We start from the raw sequence: 16455 nt of genomic DNA on the forward strand, positions 1-16455 counted from the left end.
ATTTCGTCAAAGTGTGCTTTCATTGTAGGAAAATAGCTAAGGGCTTGTGTTACTGCAGCAGAGGTTACTGAGATGATCCCCCAACCCACTGATAGGAGATAGTCAGCAGGTAGTAACAGACTGCAGCACCCAGACACCACTTCCCAAACAGCATTATCATGGGTGTTAACATAAACCTCTTATTAAAAATTGCAATTAAGTATAGTAATTCTGATCCTTTAATAATTTAAGTGTGAAAGTCCTTTAATTTCTAATGGAAGAATAATTAAAATCAGTTTTCAGCACATCCTGAACAATTATCGGAACTGAAGCTACTGTCTTAATGAGACTATTGAAATAATATGGGGTTATAATCTTCTTGGTATTTGCTATATTCAGGGTTTATCTGAGTGCTTTAGATATCACTGCTAACTAGTGGTACTGAACCTAGTTAATGCAAACTGACAGGATGGGGTTGGGCCAAACCAAGGTCTTCTGATCAGGTCCTGAGCTCTGCTTGGAAGGACCAGCAGAAAGAGATTGGTTAGAATAGTTTGTTGGGCAGCATTTAATGACCAGAGTTCCCGAACTATCCAGTGGGTTTGCAGACCTGTGACTTGTCTGTCTGAGTTCAGTTCAGTTTTTAAATGTTGCCCTATTGTAGTTTTGAATACCTTTCAATATCGTAAATTTGAAGTCATTTTGCAATTTGTTGCAGAGATCAGTTCTATCACATTATTCATCAAACAGAAACCAACAAGAACAGTAACAGGCAGTTTTGCTCATGTTTCGGTGAAGTATTGTAGAATTTTTGTTCAATACAAACACTACAACTTCTTAAACAGGAATTATGTATTTTTTATAAACTGTGCTTTTCCAAATCTTGTTTGGAACTGGTTGATGTATTGTAGTACACATGTACCCCAGGTGTATAGCGCATGTGTATATGGATGCAGAGTACACATATACCCCAGGAATATAGTATACATATATCCCAGGTGTCTGGTACACATGTACCACAAGAAGTATAGTACACATGTGCCTTAGGTGTTTATACACATGATCACCAAGTGTACAGTATATACGTACCCCAGGAGTATAGTACACATGTAACCTAGTATTTGGTACACATGTACCATAGGAGTATAGATTACATGTACCCCAAGTGTATAGTGTGCACATACCCCAGGTGTATAGTGTACAGGTACACTTACACAGATTGTGCTGAATTGAATGATGCGCAATTAACTGGACTGTATTTGAAATCAATTACTAAAATTATCAGAAAGTTATCAATGGCACGTAGTTGCGTAATTGCATTTTCTCACCACATGATTGGCCCTGTGTATTCTTAATCTTGTAGGATGCCTGAAGTATGGTTCTTTCTGAGTTCCTTTAATTTCCTGTCTGGCAGATATAATGTATCATGCTTGAGCATCTGCAGAGAGGACAAATGCAGTCGTATTGGACTTCATTTACTGGATGTGAAATTTTCATCAATGCTGCAGAAGTTTGAGTACAAGCTGCAGAAATGTTTCTGTGATAGTCTCAGTGGGCTTGTCTCTAATTGGCTCTAGATGACTTGCTTCACCTTCTTCCCGATTCATTAACGACCCTTCACCTCGACACTAAGACTCCGTTACTTGGCTCTCGGATTGACATTGTAGAAAATTCATTCGCATCTGCAGCACCTTGTTAAACTGTCTGGCAGTGAATTGAGTGTCAAATCCAGGAGAGAGTACTGTGCATCCATGCTTACACATCACAGTAGAACTCCACTCCCAGACAGTGGATTTAAATGTATTGAGAGAGCAGGTGGGCAGTGTTCACACTCTCAGTACATGTGAACTCACTCTGTGGTAGTTAATGAAGTGTCCAGGAGATCTAGCCGACCCTCTGAGCACTTTTTAAATTAGTCCTGACGCTGCCCTGAATCTATACACCATGCTGTGCCAAACCAAAGCAGTGTTGCAGTTTCCTCCAGGAGTCTCACACTGCTCCTCTCTGGAGTCAGGCTGGGACCTGACCTGAAGTTATAGTCACGTTTGTGTCCCTGCAAAGCACAACCTGCACCCTGATATATACAAAGGCCTCAGGAGCCCCACTTGTTTGGGAGAAGGTCAAGGTTTCTGCAGCAGCTAAAGGAGGAAACAGGCCAGCAGGCACACCATGAACCATCTCCTATGAGGTTGATCCTTTCTTTATATCTTTCAGTGCATCAGACAGGTTATAGGGGAAGTTGCTTTCTGCGGAGAATGTCGCCCATGCTCATCTCCTAACCCTAACTTAACTGGCCATCGTTAAGGTACCAACCTATCTCGAATTTCATTTTCCCATCATCAGCTTTTTTCTACTTTGTCCTCAGATATGAGCCTTTACAGAGTTGGAAATGGCTGTTTGAAAGAGTTTCTAAAGAATGACAGAGGTGACATGAGGCTGAGCATTTGTTTGTAAAAAGATTCCTGCAATTTTCTCTACTTTTCTTCTAACCTGAAGGTTCAGGCTTGGTGAATTGGTCTGTTTACGAGCAACATATGTGCTCCTTATGTCCTCAAACAACATTACTAAAACAGATTCTCTGGTCAATATCGCATTGTTGTCTGTGCTGCATTTCCCTACATTACAACAGACACTACTCTTCAAAAGTACTTAATTGGCTGTAAAGCGCTTTGGGATGTCCTGAGGTCATGAATGGCGCTAAATAAATGAAAGCATTTTCTTTCTGTGCACTTCAATAGTAACTGTGAATCACTTTGGGATATCCTGAGGACAGGAAAGGCATTATATAAATACAAGTTTGTTCCTTCTTTCGGTACACTATATCTCCGATTTTAACTTGGGGTGGGAGACGGATGGCAAACTGTCCCGACCTCGGCAGCATGAGGCCCGGGAGATTTTAATTTCCTGGATCCCATTCAGGTTCCTGCCCAAAACTGGCAGGAAGCGGCAGCTGGCCGGCGGACGGGAGCCCAATATCAGACAGTAGGAGGCCATCGTCGGGGACCAAAGGAATCAAAGGCACTCCTGCTCCTCCTGGCCCCACAGGGAAAGTTTTTTTAAAAAAAGAATTACCATTTTTGGCCTTTTCAGGCCCTGACACCTCTTCCTGTTAGGATGGCATGACAAGAAAGCCACAATGGCTTCCCCGTGCAGGCCTCTGGTTAAAATAGTAGTCAGGACCCAATGATGTCATCAGAGCCTGATCTGCATATTTAAAGAAGGAGCTCATGTTTCCGGCGGGAAATCCTTCTCGACTGCTCAGAAAAGCAGGTTAAAATCGTAGCCTGTGAAATTGGTGGAGGACGTCGGCAGGTGAGTCACATGGGCGATTTTTAACTGCCCGCCCGTCTGAAACGGGTAGGGGTAAAATTTCTACTTTATATGTACGCTATATGTGCTCTGTATTTGTGCAATACTTTCTTTATATATCCACTTTATGTGTTCTATTTGTATGCTCTTTCCATACACTTTATGTGCTATATGTGTTATATATGCTCTGTATGTATGCTATACATACTTATATATATATATATATATATACACTGTACGCTACAAAAACAGCTGGCTATACGTGCTCAGTAGGTATATTTTATGTTCTCTTAATGTACAGTATACACTTTACATATACTTTATTTGTTCTAAAGATCGGCAAAACATGTTCTATATGTTATATTCACTCTATATGTTTGCTACATGTACACTTTGTGATCTCTACGTGATGTCTGCTCTGTATGTACACTTTATTTGCTCAAGATACAATGTAGATGTGTTATATATGTGCTCCATCTGTATGCTATACATGCATTGCATGTAAATTGTGCTCTGTAGATATGCTATATGTGCTCTATAGATGTTTGCTACAGTGTTTTATGTGTACACCTTGTGGATTCCGTATGTACACTCTACACACCTGCAGGTATACTTTATGTACTCTATACACTCTTAATACATACATTATGTGCTCTGTATATATGCTTCATGTACACTATACATGTTCTATATGGATGCTGTGTGTGCTCTGCATGTGGCCATGCATGCTCTGTATGTACACTCTATGTGCTCTATAGAGTAAATGCAATGATCCTATACTTCCAGCATAGAACTGGGCTTGAAAGGAGGGCCGGTTGGAAAATTGGACTACAGTTTTGTACACCTATCTATGACCTGCACTTCTTTTGAGTGTGTCTTCATGCTAGGAACACAGGATCATCAACTTACATTCATATATGCATCATATGAGCTTTGTTTGAATGTTATACCCAGTCAATTTATATATGTTATATGTGCTGCAAGTATGCTCTATAGTACACTTGCTACATGTGCTATATATATATATATGTATATATATGCTATGTGTGCTCTGTAGCCATGCTATATGTGCTTTGTATGTTTTCTATATGTGCTTGTATGTATCTGTATGTGTTCTACATGTATGCTATATTTGCTCAATGTATGTTATGTGCTATGCATGTATGCTATATGTGCTTTGTATGTTTTCTATATGTGTTCTATGTATGTTGTGTGTGATCTGTATGTATGCTGTGTGTGATCTGTATGTATGCTACATGTGCTCTATGTATGTTATGTGCTCTGTATGTATGCTATGTGGGCTCTGTATGTATCTATATGTGCTCTGTATGTATGCTACATGTTCTTTGTATATGCTATATGTGCTCTGTATGTACACTATACACACTGTCTTTATACACACTGTGCCTGCATTTTCTGGGCTCGTTCCAGTTGCAGACACTTTTCAAGAAGTTGCTGTTACACCAGAAAGAACTGAGAGCGTTCCTTAAAAAATGGAAAAATGATTTACTAATTATCCATTAACATTATAAATTGCTGGTTGAATTCTTACTGTACAGCCAGTAATTCTGAATTATACTTCTGAAATAAATCTGAGTACTGCAAACAAATTTTCATTAAAATGAGTTTCAGGGAGGAGACAAAAATTTAGTTACAAGTTAATTGAGTCAGTTTCATGTCTGATTAACTAATTAAGCGGAAGGGAGATTCAGGGCAGCTCCTGGGCTCAGAAGTGTGAAGGAGTTTTGAAATCTCACTATTGTGGCATATTGTGCTCCCCTGTACTGAGAAGGATTGCCACCCATCCAGTTTTAGATTGGTCCCTCCAGAAAAATTTAAAACATAAACAGGGTGTGTTAATGTATTTTTCAAAATAGAAGCTAATTTCTCCCTCCCTCGTGAAATGGCGGTATTGATTAATTATTGAGGTTTTCAATTATCTTTTATCAGTAGCAAAGCAAATATCAGAACTCAAGAAAAAATCTCACCCCCTGCCCCACCAAATCCCTCCCCACTCCTATCCCACTCCATCCCAGCCACTGCTCCACCCCATCCCACTGCTACCCCTTCCCTATCTCACCCCAGCCCCACTGCTAATTCACCTCTACTACTTCCCTAACCCGCATCCTGCCCCACCCCATCCCATCTCATCTCTACCCCAGCCTTTATCCCTTCTCTAAAATCCAGTCCCATTCAATCCCCTCTCTCCCACTCCTCTTCTCCTATCAGATCCCTTCTCCCATCCCATTTCTGCCTCTTCCCTAACCTACTCCCTTAACACACCCATGTCCTCTCCCCTTCCTTCTCTGACCCACCTAACTCCTGGTCCATTTCCTAACCTACTTCCTATCCCAAAGCTTCTAACCTTCACCTTCCACTCCTTTTCCCCTCCACCCTCTTCCCCTCCCCCTCTTCCCTTTCTCTCTCTCTCCCCTCATTCCCTCCTCCTTCCTTCTCTTTCCCCCGCCCTTCTCCTTCCCCTTCCCTCTCCCACCTTACCTTTCTCCTTTCCTTCCCCTCTTCCCTTTGTTGTTTCCCATCCCAGTTCCTCCCCACTTCACACTAAATGAGATCACACCAATGATTTATAAATCAGGGGAATAATGCAGGGGCACCATGTGTTTAAATCTAGTCCAAGTTGATGGGATAAATCACCTCTGTCCACCAGTTGTACAAATCTGAACAGATATGAATTTGGGGCAATCTGAGCTCATAAACTTGACCTGAATTTGGCATTAGTAACATAATATCGCTCAAAGAGGATGGCTGATTTGGGAAATGAAAAAATCTCGCACTTGTGCAGCCCTTCTAAGGCTGGGGTTAAGGCACGGTGGAGGGAACTTTAATGTGCACCTAATCCATGCTATACCTGACCTGGGAGTGTTTGATGAAGCAGTGTAGAAAGAACTTCACTCTGTATCTAAATTGTGCTATATCTGACTTGAAAGTGTTCGATGGGACAGTGTAGAAGGAGTTAAATCTAAGCTGTGTTGTACCTGACCTGGAAGTGCTTGATGGTACAGCGTACAGGGAGTTTTATGCTATATCTAATCCATGCTATACCTAATCTTGGTGCCGAATGTGCAGATGTGTTCCAATCCCACCATAGACATCCCTAAACTCAGTGAGCACAATAATTAAAAGGAAAATAGAGGGACGGAAATAAGTAAAGAAGAAGATTGGGATAATTGGGATTCTCGAGATCATTGGAATTATTTTAAATCCTGGGATGTTATATGAACTTTTGAGTTTTATAAAATTCCCTTCTTGGCTGCTGTTGACTGACTATCAACAATACAGAATGGCATCTACCCAGGACTGGAACAGGGGGCATAGTGGCAGGATTGTGGGTTTTGTCTCTGACTGCAGTCCTGGGTACATTGAATAAACAAGCTGCATATTCCGCAGAGGTAGGATGTTAACACAGAATGTGTAGGCACAGAGCCTGAGTAGAATCACATAGAAGTTTTCTCAAGGTCGATCAATTTATTGTGATAGTGATGAAGCAATTTCATTAGATATTTCTTAATCTGTTACTTTATTAATCTGTAGCCAGATGTCTTGCAGCTGTTTCCTCATGAGTGCGACCCATATCCCACACCCTGCAACATTTCCCCTCTTCGTCAGTTAAAAACTAAAGACTGTCCTCTGGATATTCATTATATGGCTATTTTTAATTATTATTCTGAAGCCATGTGGATTGTTAGCCAGCTGGTGCCATTGCTCAGAATCTATAACTAGTTGTAGAAGGGCTGATTTGGGAATATTTGTTAAATGGTGTGGGATCAATCAAGTTATTCAGCATTTGTTGTTTTACTAATTTCCAGGAGGGGAAATGTTTTAAATGCTTCTAAATTTAAAACATTTTAAATAATTAAGGAAGAAGTTGTATTGGAATTGTTAAATGAATGATTTGTTTTCTCTTCACTGTGCAGAAAGAAGATACAGTACCAGAGGGACAGGGAAGGAGGGTAAAATGCCAGAGGGACAGGGAAGGAGGGTAAAATGCCAGAGGGACAGGGAAGGAGGGTAAAATGCCAGAGGGACAGGGAAGGAGGGTAAAATGCCAGAGGGACAGGGAAGGAGGGTAAAATGCCAGAGGGACAGGGAAGGAGGGTAAAATGCCAGAGGGACAGGGAAGGAGGGTAAAATGCCAGAGGGACAGGGAAGGAGGGTAAAATGCCAGAGGGACAGGGAAACTAGCAATTAGTGAAGTGAACTACTGGGATTAATTTAGAGGGGATTAGATGAATGTCATATGCATGGTGTTTATTAAAGTTTTACACATGAGGTTGTGAGCTAAAACTGAGCTGAATGGAATGAGAGAGAGTCTCATAGCGTGGATAGGAGACTGGTTGGGAGGTGGGAGGCAGGAAGTTGAAATAAAAGGGACATTCTTGGATTTGTGAGCAGCGACCAGTAGTGTCCCAGGAATTGGTGTTTTTCACTATTTATAAACGACCTGGATTAGGAACAGAGGGGAGTATAGTTAAGTCTGCATATGACGTTATGCTAGGATGCTTTGTCAATTGTAAAGAATTGTAAACAATTTTACAACACCAAGTTATAGTCCAGCAATTTTATTTTAAATTCACAAGCTTTCGGAGATTTTCTCCTTCCTCAGGCAAATGTTTCAAGATCTCCTTGAAGCCTACGCATTTATACATATTGAACAATAATACATGGTGTTTACAGACTGCCCCTGCAACTGCCCGTTGTAAAAATAAGAAGGTAGAAGAAAATAGCAAAAAAACTGTTTGGAGGGAGCAGGGGGTGGGGTGGTGGGTGTTGTTGTATGGAAGACCTGTTGGTATATGAGGACCTATTGATGTTTTGCTGTCCAATAAACCTCAATTTGTTGCTGAATAAGATTTGGGAACTGTAAATTGGAAAGGCAGCCTGAGTTCAAACTTCATTTTTCAAGATCCAGGTGAAAGTTTGAAAGTTGCATAAAGATAAGGGTGTAGCCGAAGTTAAGAGACGGTCGATTTTATATTTAGAAATGAATTTTAAATAAGATTTAGAGGCAGAAGAGCGTTGTCTGGGTAGCTATGTGACAGGAGCAATGTATTATGCCTCTGTAGAGTTTGAAGTCCTTTGACAGCAATTAATTCTAATTCTAATTGGGCTTAAGTTGTATCATTTTTGAGGCTCTGTACATCTGGAATGAGGTGTGATCTCTCCTTGGTGCAGCCTGAGAAATATTTAAAGCCTCAATTGAGCACTTCAATTTTGTTTTAATAGGAAGAGAACAGCACAGTGATACAAGACGTGAAATAAGTTGAGTGGAGTGATTAAACTGGCTGCTGAGAAGCATTACTCAGTACAACTGAGAGGTGTGACGTGTTTTCGCTGCTTTATAACTAGTCAATAGTCAATATTATTTTCTGGTTAATGTATTAGTTAAAACTACTAAGCAAAAAATAAGTTGCTTTTAATATAGCTCTTTACTATGGCTTCAGGACATCCAAAATCACTTCACAGCCAATGAATGAGCAACAGGAATTTTTACAGTAATTAATTGATGGAGGGAGAAAAAAACGAAACAGCTGCCTTGGTGACTGTTTTGAACTTTTTTTGTGGGCTCAATGACTTCTGGCTACTAATTATTCTAAGTATTTCATCGCTCATTAAAAGGGTGATGGAGGGACATGGATATTTGACCGACGTTCACTTAAACGTCAGCAGTCTAGTGGAAGTAGGTAACCCACGGTGATGTGCTTCCTGGTAATTACAAGCGAAATTACCCTCGTGTCTCTCGATGCCAGGACATCAACTTGCGGCATTGGTTCTTTGGATGGTGAGTCACGCGATCTCAGTAATGGCATCGGGGAGGATAGTGTACAGAGGTGAGATTCACACCACAGGGAGGGAGGGAAGAGACACAGTGAATCACAGCCAAGTGATGTCAAGAACAGTCGTTCCAGGTCACTAAATAAATTTCTCAGGACAAGGTGTCACTGGAACCATGTGGTACTACAGATTACATTACGTGTTATTAAGTAATCTCAGTGTTTCAGAGGAACTGACAGGTAACAACAGCAACAACTTGCATTTATATAATGCCTTTAACATAGTCAAACATCCCCAGATGCTTCACAGGAGCATCATCAGACAAAATTTGGTCAAACGCCCTCAAAATCATTAGCTAAATTTCCAAAGTATGTCTAATTACCTACAACGATTAGAACGTTTCCAAAGATCACACTGGCTTTACATGCGACCCCGAGTAATAACATTTCTGCCAATCTGCAATGAGAGCTGGAATTGAGGGTTATTTTAAAGAAGCTTCACTGTGAGTTTGTGAGGAGTTGAGCCCTCACCCGGCCATGTGAGAGGAAGCCCAAAGCTGAGGTTTTGGAAGATTTCAAGGGTGAAAGCCTTTCACTCGTGGAGGGAGATGGCAGCACAGCCACTAGGTGGACTGGTGCCCCTTCTGCTGACTTGGTGTTTATTTAAACCTCCTTCTGCCCAAACACGAAGACAATTAACCACAAAGACAATTAACCACAAAGACAATTAACCACAAAGACAGTTAATCACTAAACCAATTAACCAGGAAGCCGGTTAACCACGAAGCCAAAACACTATCGGCTGAGGGATACATAGAAAAACTTTGCGTACCAGAAAGCTAAAATAAAAACAGAAACTACACAGCAGGTTTATCAGCATCTGAAAGAGAAGAGGCAGGTTAACCCTTGATGGGTGCGGTCTTGTCCTGGAAATTGGATTGTCCAGGCGCACCAATGTGTGTTGCCTTGCTCCCACTTTTATATTATTTTCATTGCACTGAGTCACTTTCCATGGGTGTGATTTGCCCCATTTATAATGCAGTGCTGGGGAAGGTTGGCTGAAAACACATCGCTTGCCTTATGGGCAGGTGAAAGGTCCATCCACTCATGACCAGACACAACACAAACTAAGTGTTACTGGTGGAAGCTCTTAGCTTTGCTGCTGTGGCACTTTCTATCAGAGGCACCCAGTGTTATGACCACTATGGTAGGGTTTTGGTGCTTCATGCGGCAAGGCATCCACCTGGTCCTTCTGTGGTCAAGAATTGTCTTTAATGTACTTATACCATTGGAGGCAATCCTGGAACATGAAGGCATATGCAGGATGTAACTGCGGTACAACTGCAATATCTGTCTGACTGACGTGATGGAAATTGTCAGGAGACTGTGACAAATGTCACACATCTGGAGGAAAGCTCAGAATTGTCTCCAGGGAGGACCAGCCCCTCGTGAGATGGAGAAGAAAGATTTGATCCAGAAAGTAATGAATTTCAGTGGTTTCTGAACTGCATCAAAATGAGGGAAAAGTGCAGATCTTTGGTGCTAAACTGAGTGACTAAACTGTAGGTTGGGGGGCGGGGGGAGGGGAAGCCTGTAGCCTTTTATTCTTGTAGTTTGATGCCAGGTCAGTGCAGTAGGGCTGTCTGTTTGGCCTCGTTTTGTTCACCGAGGTTGTGATGCACCAAGTCCACTTTATATTCACTGTGTGGTTCACTGAAAGGCCTTCAGCATTTCTCTTTTGCTGGAATTCCAGGCACAGACTTGGACACCCTTCCACCTGCAGATATCCAGAGGAAACTCCAATTTTGAATGTTGATGTAAATCTTCCAACCACTTTATTTGAAGAATCAGAAAATAGGCATGAGTTTCAGGGTGTTTACAGTGTTGCGTGTGTGGAATGACTGCCGGCAGCATCAGTGCTGACCAGTCAACTCGCCAACACTAAGCTTTTCTAATGCATTTGGTAGGGTTGCCAACTCTGGTTGTATTCTGGAAGATTTCATAAAATGACCTCCTGCCTCCAACCGCCCCACCCCCAAGCTCTTACTATTGGTCGCCCAACACGTCGTTCCTCACGAAGCACTGCCTTCACACGCCAATTGGAAAGCGAACGGACTCTTTTGGCACCCGATTGGATGATTCTTGACTGTCAGTCAAACGGTCTTTTTCCCCCCATTTCCATTATTTTTTTAACTAATAAATAACGATTCAAAGAAATGAAAAATAAAACATAATTTCTTTTAGGGCCTCTATGATTTTAGTTACTTGCAGCAGTGTCCAGGAGATTAGTCTTTAATTTCTAGTGACTCCAGGACAATCCTGGAGGGTTGGTAACCCTAGCGTTTGGTCAAGCTACCTTTCTATTTTACAGATTTAGGGTTAGTCTGATCTGTGCTGAGAGTTGGGAATGTTTCCTATCTCTGATTGTGGCAGACCCTCTGGCTGTAGATTCTGCAAGAAGATTGTTTAAATATTGATGCTCAGAAGGATTGCTGTTGCACTAACAACTGGCACTTTATATAGTGTGTTTAATGTACAAGACGCCTCAAGGTGATTTACAATGGAATAATAAGGGGAACAGACAGGGAGCCATAGGAAAGAGGTTAGAGGAGGTGACTGAATCCTAGGTCAATAAGGTGAGTTTTCAGAGGGTTTTTAAAGAAGGGTAGAGACATGGAGGGTTTTAGTGAGGGAATAGGTAAGTAGCCTGAGGCAGCTGAATGCTCTGCCAATAATGGTGGGACAAAGTGGATGACGGGGGTTGGGGGGGGGGACGGGTGGTGCTTAAGGGACTGCAGTAAGAGGACTGAAGGGACTAAAATCGGAAAAGTGGTTGAGGAGGATGCAGAGGCTGGGAAGTGTAAGGACATGGAGAGATTTGAAGAGGAGGACAAGGATTTTGAATTGGATGTGTTGGGAGATAGGAACATAGGAACAGGAATAGGCCATTCAGCCTCTCAAGCCTGCTCTGCCATTTGATAAGATCATGGCTGATCTGTGATCCAACTCCATATACCTGCCTTTGGCCCATATCCCTTAATACCTTTGGTTGCCAAAAAGCTATCTATCTCAGATTTAAAATTAGCAATTGAGCTCGTATCAATTGCCATTAGCGGAAGAGAGTTCCAAACTTCTACCACCCTTTGAATGTTTTCTAATCTCACTCCTGAAAGGTCTGGCTCTAATTTTTACACTGTGCCCCCAATCCCCAACCAGTGGAAATAGTTTCTCTCTATCCACCCTATCTGTTCCCCTTAATATCTTATAAACTTCGATCAGATCACCCCTTAACCTTCTAAACTCAAGGAAATACAACCCCAATTTGTGTAATCTCTCCTCGTAACTTAACCCTTGAAGTCCGGGTATCATTCTAGTAAACCTACGCTGCACTCCCTCCAAGGCCAATATGTCCTTCCGAAGGTGCGGTGCCCAGAACTGCTCAGAGTACTCCAGGTGCGGTCTCACCAGGGTTTTGTATAGCTGCAGCATAACTTCTGCCCCCTTGTACTCCAGTCCTCTAGATATAAAGGCCAGCATTCCATTAGCCTTATTGATTATTTTCTGTTCATGACACTTCAATGATCTATGTACCTGAACCCTTAAGTCCCTTTGGACATCCACTGTTTTTAACTTTTTACCATTTAGAAAGTAGCCTGTTCTATCCTTTTTTGGTCCAAAGTGATGACCTCACATTTGCTTACATTGAATTCCATTTGCCAAAGTTTTGCCCATTCACCTAATCTATCAATATCCCTTTGTAATTTTATGTTTTCATCTACACTGCTTACAATGCCACCAATCTTTGTGTCATCGGCAAACTTAGAAATTAGACTTTCTATGCCTTCATCTAAGTCGTTAATAAATATTGTGAATAATTGAGGCCCCAAGACAGATCCCTGTGGGACTCCACTAGTCACATCCTGCCATTGTGAGTACCTACCCATTATCCCTACTCTCTGTCGCCTTTCGCTCAGCCAACTTCCTAACCAAGTCCGTACTTTCCCCTCGATTCCATGGGCTTCTATCTTAGCAAACAGTCTCTTATGTGGGACTTTATCAAATGCCTTCTGGAAGTCCATATAAATAACATCCGTTGACATTCCCCTGTCCACTACTTTAGTCACCTCTTCAAAAAATTCAATCAGGTTTGTCAGGCACGACCTACCTTTCACAAATCCATGCTTGCTCTCCCTGATTAATTGAAAATTTTCGAGGTGTTCAGTCATCCTATCCTTAATTATAGACTCCAGCAATTTCCCCACAACAGATGTTAGGCTAACTGGTCAAAAATTCCCTGATTTCCCTCTCTCTCCTTTCTCAAAAAGCGGAGTGACATTTGCAATTTTCCAATCTAGAGGGATGGTTCCTGAATCTAGAGAACTTTGAAAGATTATAGTTAGGGCATCTGCAATGTGCTCACCTACTTCCTTTAAAACCCCGGGATGGAAAGCATCTGGTCCTGGGGATTTGTCACTCTTTAGTGCTATTATTTACTTATGTTAATTTTATCGAGCCCCTGTCCCCGATTCAATATTAGTTTTCTTGGGATTTCCAGCATGCTATCCTCTTTTTCTACTGTAAATACTGACGCAAAGTAATTATTCAACATGTCCGCCATTTCCCCATTGTCAATGACAATATCCCCACTTTCAGTTTTTAAGGGGCCAACACTGCTCCTGACCACCCTCTTTTTCCTAATATAACTATAAAAGTTCTTTGTATTGGTTTTGATATCCCTTGCAAGTTTCTTTTCATACTCTCTTTTTGTAGCTCTTACTATCTGTTTTGTGACCCTTTGTTGATCTTTGTATCTTTCCCATTCACCAGGATCTGTGCCATTTTTTTGCCTTTTTGTATGTTCTTTCCTTATGTCTTATACTGTCCCTTACCTCTTTAGTTGTCCATGGCTTTTTTTTTTGGCAGGTAGAGTACTTGCCCCTCAGGGGTATAAACCGGTTCTGTATCACGTTAAATGTTTCTTTAAACATTTCCCACTGATCATCAGTCGTTTTACCCATTAACAGATTTGCCCAGTTTACTGTGGACAGTCTCTGTCTCATCCCATTGAAGTCGGCCTTACCCAAGTCTAGAATCTTAGCAGCTGATTCACTTTTTTCCCTTTCAAACACTACCTTGAACTCAATCATGTTATGATCGCTATTGGATAGATGTTCACGCACAGTTAAGCTGTTAACTAAATCTGGTTCATTACTCATTAGTAAATAGTGTATGGCTTGCCCCGTTATTGCCTCTGGGACATACTGCTGTAGAAAACTATCCTGGACATACTCAAGAAATTCACTACTTTTCTGACAGTTGCTAGTCTGCTTTTCCCAATCTATGTGAAGGTTAAAGCCCCCCCATTAAGACCACTATGCCTTTGTTACACGCTTGTCTAATCTCTGTATTTATACAATCTAGCACTTCAGAGCTGCTGCCAGGGGTCCTATGCACAACTCCCACTATAGTCTTAGATCCTTTCCTATTTCTCAATTCAACCCATAAGGTCTCTGTTGGCTGCTTACCTCTTGTTATATCCCCCTTTATCATTGAAGTGAATTCATCTCTAATCACTAAGGCTACTCCTCCCCCTCTTCCATTTTCCCTATCTCTCCTGTAGACCTTATAACCTGGTATATTTAGTTCCCAATCCTGACCGTCTCAGTAATAGCTATCATGTTATACCATCCAATTTGAATTTGTGCTTGTAGTTCATTTAATTTATTCCTTATTCTCCGTGTGTTTGTATATAGAACTCTTTGTTGGACCACACACCCTAGCCTGTCCATCAGCTTTGATGCTGGGTTAATCGCTTTACACCTTCTAGTTTTCACTTTATCTGTAGTGCCTAAAGTACACTCTCTTTCTGCTGCTCCATGCTTTTCCCTTTCACTTGTTCTTGAACAACTATTTGTACTGTTTGTATTGTAAATTTCCCCTGGGTCCTCCCCTCTCTTGCTGCTTTCAACTTTACTCTCTTCTGACTCCCCGCTCAGGTTCCCATCCCCCTGCCACTCTAGTTTAAACCCTTCCCATCAGCAGTAGCAAACCCCCTGCGAGGATATTAGATGCAGATGCAGAGTAAGTGTCGGTCAGTAAAGACCAGATGGGCAAGAGGGGGACATAGTGCGCAACAGGATAGGAACAGCAAGAGTTCTGGGCTGGAGGATGAGAGGACCAGTGAGGAGAGCATTGGAGCAATCAATTCTGGCTGTGATATGAGTGACGATAAGAGAAATCCAGTTCAGTGCTTGCTGTACAAAGTCTGCAGCTTGTTAAGTGTTTTAATGAAAACACAAAGATCCTATCTGATATTCAAACAAAGCTTCTGCCTCACAGAGACAGTTGACGTACAATAGTACATAAAATCTGTCCAAAACAGCTCCATTTTAATTCATCTCATTTGAATTTTTTTAATGTTTGCAGCTGTGCAGATTGTAATTGTAAAATGTGACTACATTCAGTTATCCTTATGATAGAATCCTACCCTTTGTAATTCAGAGTCCTGCCATTTAATTTTCATTTTCTGATAATGACGAGATGCTGACTGATTGAAATACTCGGTTCATCTTCTGCTTTCTGGTAAAGACAAGCAAAACCAAGAGGAAAGATATAAAGCAGGAGTGCTGGGAATCTAAAACCAAAACAGAAAATGCTGCAAATGCACAGCAGGTCAGCTAGCATCTGAAAGAGAAAAGGTCGGTTAACGTTTGGGGTCAGGACCCTTTGTCAGAGCCGATGAAGGGTCGCACCTGAAACATTACCCCACCTTTCTTCTTCAGATACTGACTGACCTCCTGTGCATTTACAGCACCGTTTGTATCAAAGAGTACGCTGTGAGGAGAGTGTTTCCATCAGCTGCTGTTTCCTCCGAGACGTTGTGTAAGGATTTCTGGGCTGTTCCAACACGCATTGTGAGGGGAGTCCCGACTTCATGTGGCGCACTGGACCTCACTGGCGCACTGGACCTCACTGGCGCACTGGACCTCACTGGCGCACCGTTCCTCATTGTCACACCAATCCTCACTCTCACACTAGTCCTCACTATATACACCCCGCCTGATTTTCTTTATCATTCACCCCCGCCGAAGTTAAATTGCACCGTCACTGTTTCCAATAAAGTCTTTTCGCCGACTGAGCAAAACTTTGCACATTGTCTAGGACTTCACATCTTTTTCCGTCTATTTACAGGCTATTAACCCGTTAACTGTCTTCTTGTAATCATAGTTAGCACATCAGTACTCTTTTGCTTTGTCTGGCAAGTAGGGGTTATTTTCTTGGTCCTCCAATGCCTGGGTGCTAGTGAGGCGTATTGCACTCAAAAGTGTGCAGCCTGTGACCTGACCCATACCAGCCTGGATTTGGGTTTATGTCA

The 16455-nt window shown here is 41.8% G+C and overlaps 1 protein-coding gene across 1 annotated transcript in view; it reads left to right on the top strand.

Moving 5' to 3' along the window:
* Positions 1-16455, top strand: part of LOC137301583 (NT-3 growth factor receptor-like) — a 372567-nt gene that overhangs the window by 116474 nt on the left and 239638 nt on the right. The gene's annotated exons all lie outside the window — the stretch shown is intronic.

Source organism: Heptranchias perlo, chromosome 34 (genome assembly GCF_035084215.1).
Source record: "Heptranchias perlo isolate sHepPer1 chromosome 34, sHepPer1.hap1, whole genome shotgun sequence".
NCBI lineage: Eukaryota > Metazoa > Chordata > Chondrichthyes > Hexanchiformes > Hexanchidae > Heptranchias > Heptranchias perlo.